The 14,320-nt window shown below is 40.9% G+C and overlaps 1 protein-coding gene across 3 annotated transcripts in view; it reads left to right on the top strand.

Moving 5' to 3' along the window:
* GAB1 (GRB2 associated binding protein 1) overlaps positions 1-14,320 on the top strand; it is a 102,986-nt gene that overhangs the window by 859 nt on the left and 87,807 nt on the right. The window lies entirely within an intron of this gene.

Here is a 14,320-nt window from a genome sequence, read left to right as displayed (position 1 = left end):
GGCTCCCCGCTCGCCTCCCGCTCCCGCCCGGCCCGGCCTCCCCGCGCGGTCCCTCCCGGCCGGGCCCGGCGCCGCGGACGAGCCGCCCTCCCGGCCGCCTCCCCGCTTCGGCCGGGACTGCTGCCCGGTGCGTCCCGCGGGGCTTCCCGAGCCTTTATTCCCCCCCCCCTTTTTGTTTCTCCCCCCCCCCCCCCTTTTTTTCCCCCTTAAAAAAGGAGCGCCGAGCGGTCAGATCTTTCTGCCCTGCTTTTATCGCCTTGCCGAGGGAGTCGGGAGAGGGAGGGGGGCGGAGTTTTTCCGTCTTCCCTTTGGATCCGGGCTCGGTATATATGTGTTTTTAAACGTAAACACTTGCCGTCCCGGTGCTGGTGCCCGATCGAAGGGGAGGGCGGGGGGCTCCCGTAACTCGGCTCGGTGCGGCGGGCCGAAAGTCGCTCCGGGGGGGAGAGCCGCCGGAGCTGTTGGCCCGGAGACGGCGGCAGCCGGGGATGCCCCGGGAGCCCTCCCCGCTGGGGCCGGGGGGGCCTTTGCCCTTGGGACGGGAGCCCTCTGCATCGGGGGAAGGGGGGGGTGGAGGAGGGAGTTGCAAGAAAAGTGCCTGTTTCTTGAAGTTCAGCCTACTGTTGCTCAGAAGTGAGTACGTTAGCAGCGGCTGTAGCGGAGCTGACACCGAGTTCGCAGGAAAATGGAGCGCGTTTGCTGAGAGGGCAGATTTCGTGACAGGGCAGCGGCGGTGCCGCGCTGCGCTGGGGCTCGGCGGTGCTGGCCGGGACGCTGTCAAGTCACGTAGGAGGAATGGGTGATGCCAGGAGTCATCTCTGCTCAGCCCTTTCCCACTGGCACCCGGGTCGCTTCACGGCATCTGTGTAATTGGTACAAAATGCTGGGCCTTCTTTTTTCTTTTCTTTTTTTTTTTAATCTTCATTTAACCACTTAGGTGGTATTTAAATAGGAATGGCCTTTGCAGTTATCAGTGTGGTGGTTTGGTTTTTTTTTTTTGTTTTTTTTTTTTTTTAAGCAGCTAAACCTTCAGATTTGTTTGACAATCTGTGAATGTGACCATGGCCTTAATGTGACCATGTTATTTTCACCTGTTGGCGATTAACAACCACTTCTCAAAGAACAGTTGCTGTTACAGACAATTTTTTAAATACCAGGAAATTGGTGAAATGAGACTCTTTTTAAATTAAAAAATAATATTTGGGTTAGCCCATTCTCTGGTTCCCGATGGCAAAAATCCTGTCCATGCAGAGGACACAGGATCAGACTTGCAAAGAGAACGTCCTGATGGGTTATGACAGGGCTGTGCTTCCCTGCCGAATCGGACACAGGCTGTGTTTTTGGCCGATCCTCCACGTGTATGCGTGTATTCGCAGGATGCCACTTTACCAACGTGTAGGAATTAAAAGCAGTATTAATGTTTTTAAAGTTTGAATAAATTTGCTGCTCAAACTCTAAATCATGTACAGTTATGCTGTCTGTTAATGCACAGAGTTGTAAGCAAGAGTTTGCTCTCCTAAATTGATACCATAAATCAGTCCCTAAATATACTAGCTTTTTTCCACCTAACTGCCCTTTCAGTGTATTTATAGCTCCACTTCCATACTGGAATAACATCAGAACCTTTGAGGGGAAAACCTGACTACAGCGTTGGTCAAGTGGTTCCCTGTCCTAAAGAAGTAATTCCTTAATTTTCACTTGAAAGGGGAATCTGGTTTTTGAGGAGGCAGAGTATGGGAGCGATAGTACGGCAAGCTGATATGAGCGTGACTTGGTTTAGCATCTGCATGCACTGTAGGCCATAAGGTCATAAGTTTAAATCTTGCACGTTGTTTTAGACTGTTTTCTGCTTGTGTAAAAGAAAGGTACCGTTTAAAGGAGGACTTCAAGTAAAATTCCTCCTGCTTGTCTGTAGTGCCTGATCAGTTGTACGCTAAAGGTTCATGCCCACTTCAAAGACCTAAAAGTGACCTTGACATCACGATCACCATCTTCAAGCAAACAAAAAGTTGACGTACTTAAGACGATGAACTTTAACTGAGTGCACTGATTGAAGTGTTGGCTTATGCTCTCTGTAATTTTATGCTTAGGCGAAGGCACAGAAGAGCTGTGTTTTTTAAAGCCGTATCTTATACTGGTGATATTTCGAGAGGCTGCACCAGACGAAAAGATGGGAAAGTGATTTCAATAGGAAACTGCTTTTCTGCAACGCATACTTTTCACATATATATATGGAAAATTGTAACTTCACGCTCTATTAGTTTTTGCATGCAAGTGTTGGGGCAAATCCAGGTTACCATCTGGGAAGGGAGATAAAAAGTCTGAAATTGCAGTTAAATATGGTTTCAGTTCTTAGGAAGGGTGAAAAGGAGCACTTTGAAGCTAGTACATAGACATATGTTTCACAGGGACTTCAATTTTTAGTTTGAAACAGTTGGACACGGTATTAAAGCTAGCTTACAATCATTTTGAGGCTAAAAAAAGAAAAAAGAAAAAAAAAAACCCCAACCCTGTCCTGCAGGTGGAAAAATCAGATTTCCTTGAATATATGCCTTAATGCCATGGATGTCTTTTCCCCCCTTAAAAGGAGTCATAACTTCATGTCTTGTTCATGTGTTTTTGGTACAGAAGTAGCTTTCTGATAACCATTGGCTCCCGGTGTTGGTTCCCTGGAGCTGGTGTTCAGAACAGTGTGTTTGCTGGAATAGACTGGTCGTTTCCAGCAGCAGATCTCTGGGGAAAATACAAGTAGCTTTTGGCGATTGCTGGGGGTCCAAGATGAGGATGTGGATTTAGTAGAGAAGGGGGGGAAGGGAGCTGGGGCTAAATCCTGCACAGGTCTCTACAGCCTATGCAGTGGTTGCACAAGTACATGAAAGAACTGGTTTGTGCGTAGGGATGGAGGACTGCTAAATTTCACAGCTTCTGCTACCCTCTGTATTATTTTCTTTCCTCACTTGTTCTGTTGCCTTCAACTTTGCAAACGTTTGTGCCCTCACCTTAACCTACTGTACTCTTTCTGCTCTGGTCCCCTTATTTTTAAAGATGTAGTTGGAAAGCCCCTTTCTCTCCATCTGTCCTTTAAAAAGTGATAGTAAACCTTGGCTTCGTCGTTTTCTGCTGCGTTGCAGTTCTGCTGTGCACGTGCCAGTTAAAATAGCTGATTCTTTGTGGTAGCAGCATAGAGGATTTTTTTTACTGCCATTATGCTAAGAAACCACCAGATATTTAAACACAGCTGTCCTTGGTAAAGCAAGGGAGAAAACCTTGAGGGAATGGGAATAAGTTTTCTAAACTCTCTCGTAGAGGTACTACACTTTCGTCTGGGTGGTGGTTAGGGCTCCGTATGACAACTGGATGTGCTTGAAATCAGGATTTTAGGGTTGATGGTCAGTTTATGGAACTGATTTGTAGAAAGTCTACTGATACAATATAACAATTCTCAGTATTCTAACATGTCCCACTTACAGTGAAATACCTTTTATTTGATAAAAGGTAAGACTTCATCAAAAACATCTCACAAACTATATTGGGAAAGGATAAAACACTTTTTTGGGTAAGTTGGTTCAGATTTTTCTGTATCTGATAGGCTTCCCTGTAGTTATGAGAATTCATAAGATGATTTTGAAAGTAAATTAGGAAACCTTCATTTTGTTGTAATTATTACTAAAAATCCTTTGGCTATTTGACTCTTCCTATTGATTGTGCATTTAATTATTTAAAAACAAGGAGTTTAAAAAATGATAAATAGTCTTGATCTCCCCAGGACATAAGGAGGACTGATATAATTCAGACAATGCTACATATAGCATCCTCTTACTTATTCTAATGCTCTCAGTTGTAGAGGGTGACTAAAAAAGTGCCAGACTATTAAGCTAGTTATTGATGTTTGAACTATAGGCTAAGACAGTATAGGTGCAAAAGTAATAGAAGTGGAATATTTTGCTGTGGTTTTGTTTGGCAGTTGCTCTTTGGCACTAATCACATAGGTGCCTCTTCTGTCTTGAGTAATACTTAAATGTGCTAAGATATGTAATGGTGTTAGGAAATGTTTTATTCAGCAGAATAGTTGTAATCTGGTAAACGCTGCAGTGCCTGACAAAAGCCCTTTTTCTGGAAGGCACCTGTTTGTGTTAAAGCTTTTTTTGTGATCTTGCATGAGCATAGTGAGCAAATTTAAGAAGCTAGTTGGTTTACAGAAAAAAAACCAGATGAGCTTGTTTGACATCATTCGGTGCTGTCCCTGTAGAGCTGTAACTCAAGACAGATGAGTGTAATCAAGTAACATCTTAATATTCTCAAGTGGATTGTGCTTGTGCTCCTGCAGAAGTGGCTGAAGACCTTGTGGGAATCAGTGCAGAAACCTTTCCTTCTGGAAGGAAGTCTGTCCCTTCCTTCTGCTACGCACTGTGCAGGAACCAGTATTTTGACTTTTGATATTTTTCAACATAGGTTAGTAAACCCTAAACCATGAATTCGAAAGCATGACTAAACATAATGATTTGTTGATTATAGAAGGAAGTTGCATTGTTTTGTGTGCTGACTGAAGATACTGAAACAATCTCGGGTATGACTGTGGGGGTATACCTACCGCCTAAGCTTGCTGTTGGGTGTAAGTCTCACTTGAGGAGCATGGAACACATCGCACAAGTATTTATCATCTTTGACAGGACATTAGCAGCTGGTGTTGACTTTGCTGCCAAAGCTACAGCACTGTCAGTGCTTGACCTATGGTGTATGCTCTGAATTAATTACCAGTGGATGGTTTCAGAGGGTAAGAGCAGGCGACAGTATATAAAAGGGATTAAGAAGTCTAATATACATGTACTAGGTAAGATACATCTCTTCTGCTAGTTATTCTGATTTTCATGTAGTATATCATGCTGATGTACACTGTTAATTTGAATGCTTCGGAGCTTGGATGGTCAGACAGTACCTGAACTGCTTGAACGCTTCTTTTCTTGGTGTAGATAGGAAAGTCAGAGACTCAAGTAACAGCAATTGTCCCGTTCCCCTTGAAGTGCACGTGAACTCCTGGACATATGAAATAAGCCAGATATTCTAAAGATGTTTCTTGATGTGAACAATTTTTCTTAACAGCTGTTGAATAGTAACCCTTAACTTGGGTCCATAATAGCTGAGAGATGAGGAAATAGTCAAATTCTGACTTTGTGATGTTGAAGATCATTCTCAGTTGGATGTATAGCAGCTTATGGGTACCCTTTCACTATGCTTCTGTCTTTTGGTATGTGTGTTAATAAGATTTGGTGCAGCTAATCATGGGGGATTACAGTTCAAAGAAGAACTAACAGGGAGCAGGGGGAGGAAATGCAAAAACAAATGAATGTCTCCCACTTTCTTGATGCTGCATACTAGCTGCTCCTCCATGTATGCACAAAGTCTTGCAGCATTGAACATCAGTACAAGCAACATATGTACTAACCAGAGGAAATAATGAAATACCATTAATTTAACTTCCAATTATACGCAGATGACCTTGTTTTGCATGCCTCTTAGTCAATTGTACTGTGTGAAATAAATGTGAATTGGATATATTGAGAAAATAATGTTTTTATTGGACAGTTTAGCTTAAAAAAAAATACATAGGCCTTGCCTGTCAAAATGAGCATCAATTCTGGAGGCCTCACTCTTTCAGATGAGAGATAATACTTCCATTTTCATTCATTTTTTTGGTATTCAACAGTTCCTTATTTAGAAAGAGGAAAGTGACAGACATGAAACCATTTCCAGTGTCCTTTTCTCTCCCTTTAAATTTTAAAAATTTTGGAATGATGGTTTGGACACTTCTGAAGCGTGGATTTTTTTGTCTATTTTTGACATGCCTTTTGGATCAGATGATTAGAATAAAATGTAATCTCTTACGGACATTTAGAACACATTTATTTCCCATTAAATTCAGCTCATGGCTTTGATAAAAGTCCTGGCAAAAAGTAAAAGGAACACCAGTGATTCAAAATGTAGTAATTTTAAGGGAGAGAGTAATTTTGTGTACTGTAGATGGCTCTAGCTTAGTAATATTTCTTTAGTCTTGCTATCACCTTTTTCTAGTCTAAAAATAAATGTCACCAAACTATATTGGGTGAAATATTTTCTTAAATCAAGAAGGGGAGTACAACTGATGAGGTGCAAGTTTTGTTTCTACGCAGAGCAAATAAACATAAAGCAAAGATACACCTTATTTTTTTCATCCCAACTTTTGTAGTGTTGCAGTGGCAGACGACTTGAGACTTTTTCAAAATGACCTTAAAATTATACATGCTTCAATGACTAATAATTTTATTGCCAATAGAAGCAATTTCAACTGTTGCAATTTAATTGCAGTATTTCATTAGGAGGGACAAACCTTATGTCATGCAAATGACTTGAGCAAGGCAGGCAGAAAGATCAGACAGAAAGGGATGATCTTGTCAAGGCAGGTATGTGTTGTGTACAGGTGAATATTGTTAGTCCAATGTAATTTGCTGCTGTTTTAGGGACTCTGATGTGGATTCAGATCCTCATATGTAAAAACAAGTATTTCTAAGGCAGTACTACATTTTTCTTTCTTTTTTTTTTTTTTTGGGGGGGTGGGGTGGATTCTGCCATCTCCAGATGGAAAATAAAGTATTATTAATTTTCAATTCCCCCTTATCAGTTCTTGATTAGGCTATTGTGGTTCCTCTTTTATGAATTCTCTGGCTTGTTTATTTTAGGAAAAGTGTTCATAGTTGTACAAATAGTGTTAGCTTTGTAAATATTGCTCAGTGCAATATGCTAGTTGTAATTTTGAGCTTTTTTTTTTTTTTTTTAAGAAAAATGGCTTCCAATAAAAGGTTACGCAGTCTGTTTTTTGTGCTTGTGTTTGGTCTTGCTTCCAACTGTTGACAAAAGTTTTGTTTCTCATGATTAACTCTTGAGGCTTTTTGGAACATGCTGCTGCTTTTAGTTGTAAAAACTAATCTTACTGTTACCTAGTATCTGACTGTCTCCTTAGCAGTATCGAGTAGGGAAATGTTTGTAAGGTAACTTTCCCTGAGATGAAAGAGACTGAATGAACTGTTGAACTCTCTAACCATCTTTTTTTTTTTTTTTTTTTTTTTTTAAACTGAGGAGAAGGAATATATTTAATTGCATTTTATGCACCAAAATTACAACTTTAGGATTAAACTCCCTGAGGTTACAATGACACATTTTTCTTCCTTTTTCTTCTTTCCGGTAAATGGCACTTATTTGGGATAGATGACAGCATGATAGTTGTCTCTCTTGGAACTGGTGGTGTAACAACATGTAATTAAAAAAAGTCAGGCAGTTATGTCCATATGGATTGTGTATTATTGTACATAATATCTGTACATAATAATACAAGTAATTCTGTGTAAAAACATACCGTGAAAAAGAGGTGATGCTTCTGCTAGGAGACTATGCCAAGTTAGTATACCAGCTTGTTGCTTCTGGACAGCTGAGTTTAGGCCCCACATCAAGAACTGAATTAAATGAAAAGCTTTTGCTTGTTCTTATTTTGTACAGCAATTTATTGGCGGAGTGATTTTTAAAAAAACGACGCTTTTTCAGGAGCTGTGCTTGTTCTTTTCTCTGAGAATTTCTAGGAAGCCAGAAGAAAGCTTTGCCTCCTCTGCTTTTAAAAAGGAGGTAATTTTTGTCTTCTGCCACACGCTGGCTAGCTGAGATGAGGACTCTTGCTGTGGGGCTATGTGCAGGCAAGGCCTGGGGCTGTACCTGGTGGCTGAGGATGGTGGCAGGGTATTGGGACGACCTTGCCTAGCAGGAGAAAAGCAACCTTCTCTCTTTGCCTGTTTCCCGCACAGGAGTTTTCCAGCTGGCTAGCTGGGCACGTGTGGCTTGCCCTGCTGCTTTATAAGTGAAACAATGCCAGATAAACCCTTCGTGGCAGCAGAGATAGTGGCTGTCACAAACGAAATCTGCTTCCCCACCCACTTTCCAGCACAGCCAGCCTTGGGGCAGGGTGATGGCAGATCTGCTGCCTGCCTTCCTCTGGGCTAAGCCTGTCTCCACCCCAGGAGGAATGCGATGGGTTTCAGTGGTGCGGGCCAGCACGTTCTTCTCTCTGGGGTTACAGCTACCGCCAGGCTCTTCAGTATTTCTGCCTCGAAAGAAAAGGAAAAAAAGAAAAAGAATACAAAAATAGAGAGACTTTGGTTTATTTTTCTATGTTGTCTGGGGCTTGGGATTTAAAAACAAAATAAACCTTCTGTAGGTGTTTATTGCTGACAGTAGGAGTTCACAGGATTAGATTTGGGGTATGGAATAAGAATACAGGAAGCTATTCAAACACAGTTAATACCCCTGCCTTCAAATAGACCTTTGATGCAATCAACACACAAGAATTACAGTCCATTTGGGAGAGTTATTAAAAGGGTAAATACACACATGATATCAGATGAATAATGGATTTTAAGTTTCAAAATGGAATGATAAAAGCTTGTAAAAAAGAAGCAATTCTGAAAATAGTGTGTCAGTTTGTCATTTTCCCTTTGTATGAAGAAAAACTGCACTGAGTCACGTAATGTGCTAGACAAATGTTCCCATTCACACTTAATGCATGTTTCTTTTACAGTTTTCTGACGTTTGTGTTTCCATGTAGATTCTTAAGCAGGATCAGATGTAGTAGAGAAGCTGCGCCTGGTTTTGGGATGGTGCAGGGGAGGATTGATACTTTGGAAGGACTGCTTTTTGAAACCAATTGGACTCGTGGACTTGAAGTGAATTGGCAATTTGTCCTTGCATAGTTTAATTAAAAGAAAAAAAAAAAAAAGGCGGGGGGGAAGAGGGGGGTATGGAGTGCAGTTTGAAACAGAAGAGGCTGGCGTTTCCCAGGACAGATGAGGCAGTGGAGTGCTCTGCCGCGTGGTGTCCACTTCGGGAATGCAGGAGATTGCAGGGGGTTTGGAGAGCATCCCCCAGCTGTAAGTGTGAGTGCTCGGAGGTCTGGGATGCAACAAGAGGAGACTTCTAAAATGCCCTGTTGTAACCAATTCCGTTGGTTCACCTATGCAATCCAGTCTTTTCCTAGTTCTGCTCACGTGCTGGAAGTGTCAGAAGTAGGCTATGGGCGTGATCCATCTGGCAATTCTGCTTTCCTAGAAAGTGGTGATCTATGTGAACTTGATTGGAGATTTAAGTCACAAACTGACAAAAACTTACCCCTTTTGAATGTATCACTTGTTATATAATTCCATGATTTCTTGTTGTGCTTTTCCTTAAAGAAATGTTTCTTTCTTTCAATTACATGCTATACTGCATGATGTTCTCACGGTGGCATTAGATAAACTTTTTGTTTACAAAATCCTTTCCTGTTGCTAAGGGAGATAATTTTAAGAAGTGCCTTAAAATAATTTTAAGATATAACAATAAATGTATCTTTCTGAATCTTGCGTGTTCTAATGCATTCCCATTTACTATTTCTACACAATTATTGCTGAAATTATTTGCATCATGCTATGTGGATAGGTTTTGCAGTCTAATGACTTGTTACTCAGTGTGAAGTAATGCCCTTAAAGCTCAAAGCTGAGGTCGTGTCACGCTCTTAGTTATGAACTATCTAATAGAGTTGTCTGTGTGTACAAATGAAGTTAAATTGCATAAGCTTGTCAGCACTATGGAAAATAACTTAAGTTACTCTTCACTGCTGAAGGTCTATCAGCAGACAGAACACACTTATATGCACTCAGGAGTCAGTCAGTACTAAGATAAAACCTGCTTTTTCCTTTCTGGAGTTTTGGGGAGGGGAAGGGAGAAATGGAGCAGGGGGCAAAGATAAAAAAGGAAGAGTAGCATTCAAATGACTCATTAGTGTAAATTGGGAAACTTAACCCTGGTTTCATCCCAGGGTAGTTTTGTCCCAGGACAAGTAACTACAGAGTTTTCTGCTATGGCGTGTACTTTTCTGCTATGGTGTGTGCTGTTAAGTTAATTCACACTCCTTTGCATTTTTCCTTGACCTGACAGCTCTGTTTATCTGTGAATCTCTGAAGCTTCAGGAAAGATAAGGAAAAAAAAGGCAAGAATTTATTGTCTGATTTATAAAGAGAGTGGCAGGAAGATCTTTACTGATTATATAAAGGGAGGCACCATCATCATTACATAAATTTGACAGAGTTCTTTGGTGGCATTTTCTTACGGTGCAGCCATAACTGATTGTGACTCAAATCTTCTCTGTTGCTGTTTTAGCCTTGGAATGGGCACATTGATTATGCAGACTATTACTTCAATTTAACAAACGTAAAACTTTTTGTTAGATAGGTACTGCTGAGAGTCGATCTAACAAACTGTGGAGCAGAGGTGCAAAGTCGTAAGCAGCACTGCTGAGATGCTCGATTGCTTCCAACAACTGCTGGGAAGGCAGTGCTATTCCCATCGGGGTGCTCCTCCTGCTTTCTGCTTACGGGAGGAGGTTTTCCTATCAATCTCTGCAACCAGCACCCGACGGAACTGAAGTATCTTCCTACCTCCCTTAGCTGGCTGGAAAATGAGCCTTCTTTCTGTACGCCTCTGGATCCTTTGCTTCTGGTAGCTGTTGTTTAAAGGGAAGGCAGATGGAGTGCTCCTCTCTGAAATCTCTGTCTGCTTAAACAAAGTAGGGAATAAGGAAGACTGTGATCTGTCCTTTCCAACTGGGAGACTGAGCTGGACAGATGTTTCTTACTCAGTGCTAAGGAGGAAAGTCCCTGGCCAGGGGCTCTAGGATGAAGGTTAAAAGGTGAAGAAATCCTACGAGGGCCTCCTGCTGCGATGATCGCTTCAGCCCTGCCCAAGTGAGAGAGAGAAAATCCAAAACTTCTGTCTCTCATGTCCTTTCCTCCTCCTCCTTCCTCTCATTGCAACTATTTTGTGTTTATTTTCCTACTTTTAAATTGCATAACTTAGTCCTTCCTGTCACTTCCTAATGTCTGAATCATAGGTAGCTCTTCCTGCCTGCAGTAAACAAACATTTTACTCCTGGCACCTTTCCAAATGTTGAAATTGTATTTATGAAGGCGGGGGGGGGGGTCCCTCTGGCAATGTGCTTGGGAAGCTAATTCACTTGTGTACAGGTTGGATAAGCTGCTTACTGCATGCTTCTGTGGCCAACTGATTTCCGTGTCTTTCCAATCTTCTAAACTGATACAGCTGCTCTGCTGATCAGGACAAGCAGGTAAATGGTAGCAGATGATAAAACCGGAGTATAAACAGTGGGTTATGAGCTTCTGAAGTTAATAGCAGTAGCAACTAGGTTGCCTCAAGCCTCCCTGCTGTTGGTGTTGCCTTTTCTCTCCTCTCTCTCATACCTTGCATGTACGTACACTGCTGAGATATGTGGTGTCTGCCATTTAACCAGTCCCTTGTGATAAGCACTGTCTGGTCTAATGCTAGGGCTTTGCTCATTTTTGGGGTTCTTTCACTGCAAAGCAAGAAGATAATACAGGGCACTTTGGGATGCGTGGTCTGCCTCTATCAGCCTGCTGGACCTCTTAGGCTGTGTTTGTAAAAGCTGCAAAATACGAGCGTGTCATCCTCACTTTTCCTATTATTACTCTTATTTCGAAGCTTTGAAAATCCTTCATTTTATTTTTGAATTGACTGTGACTCCAGAATGATGCACAGAAGACACAGCTAACACCCATAGGCACTCCCCACCTCTCCTGATGCACTTGCACTCTCTCTTTGCTGGTTTCTGCCCTTTTATGGGGAAAATTTATCTTGAATTGTGATAGACCAGCCTCACAGTGTGCTGAACACTACAGCTCCTACACTGCAACTACATGGGGAATTGTTAAATGGCCTTAACTTGGTAAATGGAGACAGCAGAGGAAAGATCCAGTCCTTGTTTTGGCACCTTTGCATTTGTACCTTCCTATCCATCTGTGCGTCCTCACTTCTCTCTCCGATTCCTCCTACTAAGATGGGAAGAAGGTGAGAATAAGTCAAATATATTTAGGACAAACTAGATAAGGTAAGAACACCCTGAATGTTATACTGACTTCTTAACTGCGCTTTCTTGTAAAAGAGAGAGAGAGCCTTCTTTTCAACAGTTACAACTTACCTTGATTTTTTGACTGCGTAGTGTATAGTGTCAGAAGCATATTCTCCATGCAGATGATTTAAAAAAAAAAAAAAGAATTTGGCAGGTTGTGCCAATAAAACAAAGCAACAGAATATTACTCTAGCCTAGTTTAATGCTAATTTCAGAAAAGACAGTTGAAGCAAAAGAACCCTGCTGTTACATGCCATAGGAATGCCTCATGTGCCAGTTTCTCCTGGTTGAGGTTGCATATGCGCATGGGCACAGAGTTTTCCCTTCTGCCATTTGTTCTCCTCTGGTCAGTAAAGGAAAGGATGGAGTTCCTCAGAAAGATAAGCTTGAGAGATTTTGGACCTGGTAGCTCATCTTAGAAGTTGTGACTGGGTTGGATACCCTTTCTGTCGTCATTGCCTACTTACACTATTTGCCGATGTGTAATGAAAGCATTTACATTTCTTTCCACAATAGTGGGAGGAGTTACTGATTCCTGTGGTTGGGGCTGAAATGAGTTTTCTGTATTTGGAGTATGAAAGTAATTTTCTTGGGGGTGCAATTTGGGTAATGAACGACCCAAGGGAATTGGGAAGAAAGAAGTGTGATAGAAGACAGTATTCTGTTTATAATGTATTCTAGTCTACAGTGATGGCAACCTATTTCTTAAGAACACTATACCATGTGGGAACTGAATGTGGAAACAACTACATGAAAATTATTTTTATTTTATCTGTTTGTTACATGCATTTTGGAATTCTTGAAACTATTCAAGATAGTACATATTCAAATAAATGCCATGTTAAATAACGTAGAAAATACTTTTATGTCCTTTGTACACTTTATGGTGAAAGTTTTGCTGAATCAGAAGTAAAAATGTAAGGGTTGGGTCCTGTAATTATAGTCTTACAGGACCTGTCTACCATTCCCTTTTAATTTAAGCTTGTAATATAAAGTATTTCTGGTTAGAATGAAGATAACACTGACCAAAGTATAATGAAACCCAATTTTTCAATCATTTGCATTGCTTTGTCTTGTAATGTTCCACAGTACTATTTTATCAGTTCTAGTCAATAAATATCACATTGGTGTGCAAATCTTTTCATTTGAACTTGAGGTTATTAAATTATACTCTTGCGCTGAATTTCAGTGATTGCATTATTGTCATTCATCTAAGGAGATGACAATCTTGCCTCCTCAAAGGATGCTGGGCTTTTTGTTTCTTTAAGAAGACATAAGTAGTATTAAAGTCAAATCTGGTGGAGGGTTGTGTGATTTTTAGCAAATAGTTAAGCAGTGCTTCTGCGAGTTGCTTGTGAAATTCCAGTAAGTCTCAATTTAAAGTGCAAATATTTCTCTAGGCAACTGAACTACATAGCCTTAAGTTGCTATTAAACACCTTTATAGTGTTATAAAAAAAATCATGCGAAGCTTTATACCAAAACTTGTAACTCTGTGAGCAGGCATAAGCCAAGAAAATGGTTGAGACTGTAGTAGAAACATGCTTTCCCACGAAATAAAATCCAGGGATGTAGCCACCGTAATTGTGCAATAAATTATCATAAATGTGATGTCATAGTCTCTGCAACTTTCTGAAGGGGTAGTCTGATTTTGAAATCAACCGAGTAGTGAATAACAAGCCTCTGAATTGGCCCAGACAACAGCAGACACGTCTGCATCATTTGGGGAAAGCAGTCATCTCCTTAGAGAATTAAACTATTTCAAAATAGAAGTTGTTGACTCAATGTGTTAATCTTGGCTTTTCATGAAGCAGTGCAGCGTCCCACAGTGATTAATTATTTTTTTTAAACTACTGGCTACATAGGTAAAAAGAGACTGATTGGAAGAAAGTAGTAGTTCCTCTGAACTGCAGTTGTTCCCCGGTAGCATTCAAACAACTTCTTATTCGTGGAAAAAGGTCCCCAGACGCAGATGCGATTGCAGGATTGTAGCTTTTGATTTACAAGGATAATTTCACAGGTTTGCCCAAGGGCGTATTGTGAAGATCAAGCAGAACCCAACCAATCTTTAAGGTTTCAATGGAATAATTCAGAAACTTTGTTTCGGGTAATTATTGTATGTGATAACAAGGACATATTGCTTGAACCCTAGCTCTGCTAGTCATGTAGTGTTTTAACGTAAAAAGACAAAATGAGAGTGTCCTCTAGGTTTGTTACAGTTCTGGATTAAAAATTAAGTATTGTTAATGACATTATTTGAAAGAACATGTTGAACTTCCACTGAGTGTGGTAAAATTTACCTCAATGTCCAAATAAGTATATATTCTAA

This window comes from Mycteria americana, chromosome 4 (genome assembly GCF_035582795.1).
Source record: "Mycteria americana isolate JAX WOST 10 ecotype Jacksonville Zoo and Gardens chromosome 4, USCA_MyAme_1.0, whole genome shotgun sequence".
In the NCBI taxonomy this organism is placed as follows: Eukaryota; Metazoa; Chordata; class Aves; order Ciconiiformes; family Ciconiidae; genus Mycteria; species Mycteria americana.
Note: the sequence above shows the minus strand (reverse complement) of the source record. Positions and strands in the feature narration are given on the sequence as shown.